Below are 13,334 nucleotides of genomic sequence, written 5' to 3' on the forward strand. Positions count from 1 at the left end.
ATGTATCACACATCATGTATCACACGTCATGTATCACACGTCATGTATCACACGTCATGTATCACACATCATGTATCACACATCATGTATCACACATCATGTATCACACATCATGTATCACACGTCCTGTATCACACATCATATATCACACATCATGTATCACACATCATATATCACACATCATGTATCACACATCATGTATCACACATCATGTATCACACGTCATGTATCACACGTCATGTATCACACATCATGTATCACACATCATGTATCACATGTAATGTATCACACATCATATATCACACATCATGTATCACACATTATGTATCACACATCATGTATCAAACATCATTTATCACACGTTATGTATCACACGTCCTGTATCACACATCATGTATCACACATCATGTATCACACGTCATGTATCACACATCATGTATCGCACGTTATGTATCACACATCATATATCACACATCATGTATCACACATCATGTATCACATGTAATGTATCACACATCATATATCACACATCATGTATCACACATCATGTATCACACATCATGTATCACACATCATGTATCACACGTCATGTATCACACATCTTGTGTCACACATCATGTATCACACGTCATGTATCACACGTCATGTGTCACACATCATGTATCACACATGTATCACACGTCATGTATCACACATCATGTATCACACATCATGTATCACACGTCATGTATCACACATCATGTATCACACATCATGTATCACACATCATGTATCACACATCATGTGTCACACATCATGTATCACACATCATATATCACACATCATATATCACACATCATGTATCACACATCATGTATCACACATCATGTATCACATGTAATGTATCACACATCATATATCACACATCATGTATCACACGTCATGTATCACACATCATGTATCACACATCATGTATCACATGTAATGTATCACACATCATATATCACACATCATGTATCACACATCATGTATCACACATCATGTATCAAACATCATTTATCACACGTTATGTATCACACGTCCTGTATCACACATCATGTATCACACATCATGTATCACATGTAATGTATCACACATCATATATCACACATCATGTATCACACATCATGTATCACACATCATGTATCAAACATCATTTATCACACGTTATGTATCACACGTCCTGTATCACACATCATGTATCACACATCATGTATCACACATCATGTGTCACACATCATGTATCACACATCATATATCACACATCATGTGTCACACATCATGTATCACACATCATATATCACACATCATATATCACACATCATGTATCACACATCATGTATCACACATCATGTATCACATGTAATGTATCACACATCATATATCACACATCATGTATCACACGTCATGTATCACACATCATGTATCACACATCATGTATCACATGTAATGTATCACACATCATATATCACACATCATGTATCACACATCATGTATCACACATCATGTATCAAACATCATTTATCACACGTTATGTATCACACGTCCTGTATCACACATCATGTATCACACATCATGTATCACACGTCATGTATCACATATCATGTATCACACATCATGTATCACACGTCCTGTATCACACATCATATATCACACATCATGTATCACACATCATATATCACACATCATATATCACACATCATGTATCACACATCATGTGTCACACATCATGTATCACACATCATGCATCACACATCATATATCACACATCATATATCACATATCATGTATCACACATCATGTATCACACATCATGTATCACACATGTGTCACACATCATGTATCACACATCATGTATCACACATCATGTATCACACATCATGTATCACACATCACGTATCACACATCACGTATCACACATCATGTATCACACATCACGTATCACACATCATATATCACACATCATGTATCACACATCATGTATCACACATCATGTATCACACATCATGTATCAAACATCATGTATCACACATCATATATCACACATGTATCACACATCATGTATCACACATCATGTATCACACATCATGTATCACACATCATGTATCACACATCATGTATCACACGTCATGTATCACACGTCATGTATCACACGTCATGTATCACACATCATGTATCACACATCATGTATCACACATCATGTATCACACATCATGTATCACACGTCCTGTATCACACATCATATATCACACATCATGTATCACACATCATATATCACACATCATGTATCACACATCATGTATCACACATCATGTATCACACGTCATGTATCACACGTCATGTATCACACTTCATGTATCACACATCATGTATCACACATCATGTATCACACATCATGTATCACATGTAATGTATCACACATCATATATCACACATCATGTATCACACGTCATGTATCACACATCATGTATCACACATCATGTATCACATGTAATGTATCACACATCATATATCACACATCATGTATCACACATCATGTATCACACATCATGTATCAAACATCATTTATCACACGTTATGTATCACACGTCCTGTATCACACATCATGTATCACACATCATGTATCACACGTCATGTATCACACATCATGTATCACACGTTATGTATCACACATCATATATCACACATCATGTATCACACATCATGTATCACACGTCATGTATCACACATCATGTATCACACATCATGTATCACACGTCATGTATCAAACGTCATGTATCACACGTCATGTATCACACATCATGTATCACACGTCATGTATCACACATTATGTATCACACATCATGTATCACACGTCATGTATCACACATCATGTATCACACATCATGTATCACACATCATGTATCACACATCATGTATCACACGTCATGTATCACACATCTTGTGTCACACATCATGTATCACACGTCATGTATCACACGTCATGTGTCACACATCATGTATCACACATGTATCACACGTCATGTATCACACATCATGTATCACACATCATGTATCACACGTCATGTATCACACATCATGTATCACACATCATGTATCACACATCATGTATCACACATCCTGTGTCACACATCATGTATCACACATCATATATCACACATCATGTGTCACACATCATGTATCACACATCATATATCACACATCATATATCACACATCATGTATCACACATCATGTATCACACATCATGTATCACATGTAATGTATCACACATCATATATCACACATCATGTATCACACGTCATGTATCACACATCATGTATCACACATCATGTATCACATGTAATGTATCACACATCATATATCACACATCATGTATCACACGTCATGTGTCACACATCATGTATCACACATCATATATCACACATCATATATCACACATCATGTATCACACATCATGTATCACACATCATGTATCACATGTAATGTATCACACATCATATATCACACATCATGTATCACACATCATGTATCACACATCATGTATCAAACATCATTTATCACACGTTATGTATCACACGTCCTGTATCACACATCATGTATCACACATCATGTATCACATGTAATGTATCACACATCATATATCACACATCATGTATCACACATCATGTATCACACATCATGTATCAAACATCATTTATCACACGTTATGTATCACACGTCCTGTATCACACATCATGTATCACACATCATGTATCACACATCATGTATCACACATCATGTGTCACACATCATGTATCACACATCATATATCACACAACATGTGTCACACATCATGTATCACACATCATATATCACACATCATATATCACACATCATGTATCACACATCATGTATCACACATCATGTATCACATGTAATGTATCACACATCATATATCACACATCATGTATCACACGTCATGTATCACACATCATGTATCACACATCATGTATCACATGTAATGTATCACACATCATATATCACACATCATGTATCACACATCATGTATCACACATCATGTATCAAACATCATTTATCACACGTTATGTATCACACGTCCTGTATCACACATCATGTATCACACATCATGTATCACACGTCATGTATCACACATCATGTATCACACGTTATGTATCACACATCATATATCACACATCATGTATCACACATCATGTATCACACGTCATGTATCACACATCATGTATCACATATCATGTATCACACGTCATGTATCAAACGTCATGTATCACACGTCATGTATCACACATCATGTATCACACGTCATGTATCACACATTATGTATCACACATCATGTATCACACGTCATGTATCACACATCATGTATCACACATCATGTATCACACATCATGTATCACACGTCATGTATCACACATCTTGTGTCACACATCATGTATCACACGTCATGTATCACATGTCATGTGTCACACATCATGTATCACACATGTATCACACGTCATGTATCACACATCATGTATCACACATCATGTATCACACATCATGTATCACACGTCCTGTATCACACATCATATATCACACATCATGTATCACACATCATATATCACACATCATGTATCACACATCATGTATCACACATCATGTATCACACGTCATGTATCACACGTCATGTATCACACTTCATTTATCACACATCATGTATCACACATCATGTATCACACATCATGTATCACATGTAATGTATCACACATCATATATCACACATCATGTATCACACGTCATGTATCACACATCATGTATCACACATCATGTATCACATGTAATGTATCACACATCATATATCACACATCATGTATCACACATCATGTATCACACATCATGTATCAAACATCATTTATCACACGTTATGTATCACACGTCCTGTATCACACATCATGTATCACACATCATGTATCACACGTCATGTATCACACATCATGTATCACACGTTATGTATCACACGTCATGTATCACACATCATGTATCACACGTCATGTATCAAACGTCATGTATCACACGTCATGTATCACACATCATGTATCACACGTCATGTATCACACATTATGTATCACACATCATGTATCACACGTCATGTATCACACATCATGTATCACACGTTATGTATCACACGTCATGTATCACACATCATATATCACACATCTAGTATCACACATCATGTATCACACGTCATGTATCACACATCATGTATCACACATCATGTATCACACGTCATGTATCAAACGTCATGTATCACACGTCATGTATCACACATCATGTATCACACGTCATGTATCACACATTATGTATCACACATCATGTATCACACGTCATGTATCACACATCATGTATCACACATCATGTATCACACATCATGTATCACACATCATGTATCACACGTCATGTATCACACATCTTGTGTCACACATCATGTATCACACGTCATGTATCACACGTCATGTGTCACACATCATGTATCACACATGTATCACACGTCATGTATCACACATCATGTATCACACATCATGTATCACACGTCATGTATCACACATCATGTATCACACTTCATGTATCACACATCATGTATCACACATCATGTGTCACACATCATGTATCACACATCATATATCACACATCATGTGTCACACATCATGTATCACACATCATATATCACACATCATATATCACACATCATGTATCAAACATCATGTATCAAACATCATGTGTCACACATCTTGTATCACACATCATGTATCACACATCATATATCACACATCATGTATGACACATCATGTATCACACATCATGTATCACACATCATGTATCACACGTCATGTATCACACATCATGTATCACACATCATGTATCACACATCATGTATCACACATGTATCACACGTCATGTATCACACATCATGTGTCACACATCATGTATCACACATCATGCATCACACATCATATATCACACATGTATCACACATCATGTATCACACATCATGTATCACACGTCATGTATCACACATCATGTATCACACGTTATGTATCACACGTCATGTATCACACATCATATATCACACATCTAGTATCACACATCATGTATCACACGTCATGTATCACACATCATGTATCACACATCATGTATCACACGTCATGTATCAAACGTCATGTATCACACGTCATGTATCACACATCATGTATCACACGTCATGTATCACACATTATGTATCACACATCATGTATCACACGTCATGTATCACACATCATGTATCACACATCATGTATCACACATCATGTATCACACATCATGTATCACACGTCATGTATCACACGTCATGTATCACCCGTCATATATCACACGTCATGTATCACACATCATGTATCACACATCATGTATCACACATCATGTATCACACATCATGTGTCACACATCATGTGTCACACATCATGTATCACACATCATATATCACACATCATGTGTCACACATCATGTATCACACATCATATATCACACATCATGTATCACACATCATGTATCACACATCATGTATCACACATCATGTATCACACATCATGTATCACACATCACGTATCACACGTCATGTATCACACATCATGTATAACACATCATATATCACACGTCATGTATCACACGTCATGTATCACACGTCATGTATCACACGTCATGTATCACACATCATGTATCACACATCATGTATCTCACATCATGTATCACACGTCCTGTATCACACGTCATGTATCACACGTCATGTATCACACATCATATATCACACGTCATGTATCACACATCATGTATCACACATCATGTGTCACACATCATGTATCACACATCATGCATCACACATCATATATCACACATGTATCACACATCATGTATCACACATCATGTATCACACATCATGTATCACACATCATGTATCACACGTCATGTATCACACGTCATGTATCACACATCATGTATCACACGTCATGTATCACACATCATGTATCACACATCATGTATCACACATCATGTATCACACATCATGTATCACACATCATGTATCACACGTCCTGTATCACACATCATATATCACACATCATGTATCACACATCATATATCACACATCATATATCACACATCATGTATCACACATCATGTGTCACACATCATGTATCACACATCATGCATCACACATCATATATCACACAGCATATATCACACATCATGTATCACACATCATGTATCACACATGTGTCACACATCATGTATCACACATCATGTATCACACATCATGTATCACACATCACGTATCACACATCACGTATCACACATCATGTATCACACGTCATGTATCACACATTATGTATCACACATCATATATCACACATCATATATCACACATCATGTATCACACATCATATATCACACATGTATCACACATCATGTATCACACATCATGTATCACACATCATGTATCACACATCATGTATCACACGTCATGTATCACACGTCATGTATCACACATCATGTATCACACATCATGTATCACACATCATGTATCACACATCATGTATCACACATCATGTATCACACGTCCTGTATCACACATCATATATCACACATCATGTATCACACATCATATATCACACATCATATATCACACATCATGTATCACACATCATGTGTCACACATCATGTATCACACATCATGCATCACACATCATATATCACACATCATATATCGGACATCATGTATCACACATCATGTATCACACATCATGTATCACACATGTGTCACACATCATGTATCACACATCATGTATCACACATCATGTATCACACATCACGTATCACACATCACGTATCACACATCATGTATCACACATCACGTATCACACATCATATATCACACATCATGTATCACACATCATGTATCACACATCATATATCACACATCATGTATCAAACATCATGTATCACACATCATATATCACACGTCATGTATCACACGTCATGTATCACACATCATGTATCACACATCATGTATCACACATCATGTATCACACATCATGTATCACACGTCCTGTATCACACATCATATATCACACATCATGTATCACACGTCATGTATCACACATCACGTATCACACGTCATGTATCACACATCATGTATCACACATCATACATCACACGTCATGTATCACACGTCATGTATCACACGTCATGTATCACACGTCATGTATCACACATCATGTATCACACATCATATATCACACATCATGTATCACACATCATGTGTCACACATCATGTATCACACATCATGCATCACACATCATATATCACACATCATGTATCACACATCATGTATCACACATCATGTATCACACATCATGTATCACACATCATGTATCAAACATCATGTATCACACATCACGTATCACACATCATGTATCACACAACATGTATCACACATCATGTATCACACATCATGTATCACACATCATATATCACATATCATGTATCACACATCATGTATCACACATCATGTATCACACATCATGTATCAAACATCATGTATCACACGTCATGAATCACACATCATGTATCACACGTCATGTATCACACATCATGTATCACACATCATGTATCACACATCATGTATCACACATCATGTATCACACGTCCTGTATCACACATCATATATCACACATCATGTATCACACGTCATGTATCACACATCATGTATCACACATCATGTATCACACGTCATGTATCACACATCATGTATCAAACATCATGTATCAAACATCATGTATCACACATCACGTATCACACATCATGTATCACACATCATGTATCACACGTCATGTATCACACATCATGTATCACACATCATGTATCACACGTCATGTATCACACATCATGTATCAAACATCATGTATCAAACATCATGTATCAAACATCATGTATCACACATCACGTATCACACATCATGTATCACACATCATGTATCACACGTCATGTATCACACATCATGTATCACACATCATGTATCACACATCATGTATCACACATCATGTATCACACATCATGTATCACACGTCCTGTATCACACATCATATATCACACATCATGTATCACACATCATATATCACACATCATATATCACACATCATGTATCACACATCATGTGTCACACATCATGTATCACACATCATGCATCACACATCATATATCACACATCATATATCACACATCATGTATCACACATCATGTATCACACATCATGTATCACACATCACGTATCACACATCACGTATCACACATCATGTATCACACATCACGTATCACACATCATATATCACACATCATGTATCACACATCATGTATCACACATCATGTATCAAACATCATGTATCACACATCATATATCACACGTCATGTATCACACGTCATGTATCACACATCATGTATCACACATCATGTATCACACATCATGTATCACACGTCCTGTATCACACATCATATATCACACATCATGTATCACACGTCATGTATCACACATCACGTATCACACGTCATGTATCACACATCATGTATCACACATCATACATCACACGTCATGTATCACACGTCATGTATCACACGTCATGTATCACACGTCATGTATCACACATCATGTATCACACATCATGTATCTCACATCATGTATCACACGTCCTGTATCACACATCATATATCACACGTCATCTATCACATGTCATGTATCACACATCATATATCACACATCATATATCACACATCATGTATCACACATCATGTGTCACACATCATGTATCACACATCATGCATCACACATCATATATCACACATCATGTATCACACATCATGTATCACACATCATGTATCACACATCATGTATCACACATCATGTATCACACATCATGTATCAAACATCATTTATCACACATCGCGTATCACACATCATGTATCACACATCATGTATCACACATCATGTATCACACATCATGTATCACACATCATATATCACATATCATGTATCATACATCATGTATCACACATCATGTATCACACATCATGTATCAAACATCATGTATCACACGTCATGTATCACACATCATGTATCACACGTCATGTATCACACATCATGTATCACACATCATGTATCACACATCATGTATCACACATCATGTATCACACGTCCTGTATCACACATCATATATCACACATCATGTATCACACGTCATGTATCACACATCATGTATCACACATCATGTATCACACGTCATGTATCACACATCATGTATCAAACATTATGTATCAAACATCATGTATCACACATCACGTATCACACATCATGTATCACACATCATGTATCACACGTCATGTATCACACATCATCTATCACACATCATGTATCACACGTCATGTATCACACATCATGTATCAAACATCATGTATCAAACATCATGTATCAAACATCATGTATCACACATCACGTATCACACATCATGTATCACACATCATGTATCACACATCATGTATCACACATCATGTATCACACATCATGTGTCACACATCATGTATCACACATCATATATCACACATCATGTGTCACACATCATGTATCACACATCATGTATCACACATCATGTATCACACATCATGTATCACACATCATTAATCACACATCACGTATCACACGTCATGTATCACACATCATGTATCACACATCATATATCACACGTCATGTATCACACGTCATGTATCACACATCATATATCACACGTCATGTATCACACATCATGTATCACACATCATGTATCACACATCATGTATCACACATCATCAATCACACATCACGTATCACACATCATGTATCACACATCATGTATCACACATCATGTATCACACATCATCAATCACACATCACGTATCACACGTCATGTATCACACATCATGTATCACACATCATGTATCACACATCATGTATCACACATCATGTATCACACATCATGTATCACACGTCCTGTATCACACATCATATATCACACATCATGTATCACACATCATATATCACACATCATATATCACACATCATGTATCACACATCATGTGTCACACATCATGTATCACACATCATGTATCACACGTCCTGTATCACACATCATATATCACACATCATGCATCACACATCATATATCACACATCATACCTCACACATCATGTATCACACATCATGTATCACACATCATGTATCACACATCATGTGTCACACATCATGTATCACACATCATGTATCACACATCATGTATCACACATCATGTATCACACATCACGTATCACACATCACGTATCACACATCATGTATCACACATCATGTATCACACATCATATATCACACATCATGTATCACACATCATGTATCACACATCATGTATCACACATCATGTATCAAACATGTATCACACATCATATATCACACATCATGTATCACACGTCATGTATCACACATCATGTATCACACATCATGTATCACACATCATGTATCACACATCATGTATCACACGTCCTGTATCACACATCATATATCACACATCATGTATCACACGTCATGTATCACACATCATATATCACACATCATATATCACACATCATGTATCACACATCATGTGTCACACATCATGTATCACACATCATGCATCACACATCATATATCACACATCATGTATCACACATCATGTATCACACATCATGTATCACACATGTGTCACACATCATGTATCACACATCATGTATCAAACATCATGTATCACACATCACGTATCACACATCATGTATCACACATCACGTATCACACATCATATATCACACATCATGTATCACACGTCATGTATCACACATCATGTATCACACGTCATGTATCACACATCATGTATCACACATCATGTATCACACATCATGTATCACACATCCTGTATCACACATCATATATCACACATCATGTATCACACGTCATGTATCACACATCATGTATCACACATCATATATCACACATCATATATCACACGTCATGTATCACACGCCATGTATCACACATCATGTATCACACATCATGTATCACACATCATGTATCACACATCATGTATCACACATCATGTGTCACACATCATGTATCACACATCATGTATCACACATCATGTATCACACATCATGTATCAAACATCATGTATCACACATCACGTATCACACATCATATATCACACATCATGTATCACACGTCATGTATCACACATCATGTATTACACGTCATGTATCACACATCATGTATCACACATCATGTATCACACATCATGTATCACACGTCCTGTATCACACATCATATATCACACATCATGTATCACACGTCATGTATCACACATCATGTATCACACATCATATATCACACATCATATATCACACGTCATGTATCACACGTCATGTATCACACATCATGTATCACACATCATGTATCACACATCATGTATCACACATCATGTATCACACATCATGTGTCACACATCATGTATCACACATCATGCATCACACATCATATATCACACATCATGTATCACACATCATGTATCACACATCATGTATCACACATCATGTGTCACACATCATGTATCACACATCATGTATCACACATCATGTATCAAACATCATGTATCTCACGTCATGTATCACGCATCATGTATCACACGTCATATAATGCACATCATGTATCACACATCATGTATCAAACATCATGTATAACACATCATGTATCACACGTCCTGTATCACACATCATATATCACACATCATGTATCACACGTCATGTATCACACATCACGTATCACACGTCATGTATCACACATCATGTATCACACATCATACATCACACGTCATGTATCACACGTCATGTATCACACGTCATGTATCACACGTCATGTATCACACATCATGTATCACACATCATGTATCTCACATCATGTATCACACGTCCTGTATCACACATCATATATCACACGTCATCTATCACACGTCATGTATCACACATCATATATCACACATCATATATCACACATCATGTATCACACATCATGTGTCACACATCATGTATCACACATCATGCATCACACATCATATATCACACATCATGTATCACACATCATGTATCACACATCATGTATCACACATCATGTATCACACATCATGTAT

Source organism: Nerophis ophidion, linkage group LG28, assembly GCF_033978795.1.
Source record: "Nerophis ophidion isolate RoL-2023_Sa linkage group LG28, RoL_Noph_v1.0, whole genome shotgun sequence".
NCBI lineage: Eukaryota > Metazoa > Chordata > Actinopteri > Syngnathiformes > Syngnathidae > Nerophis > Nerophis ophidion.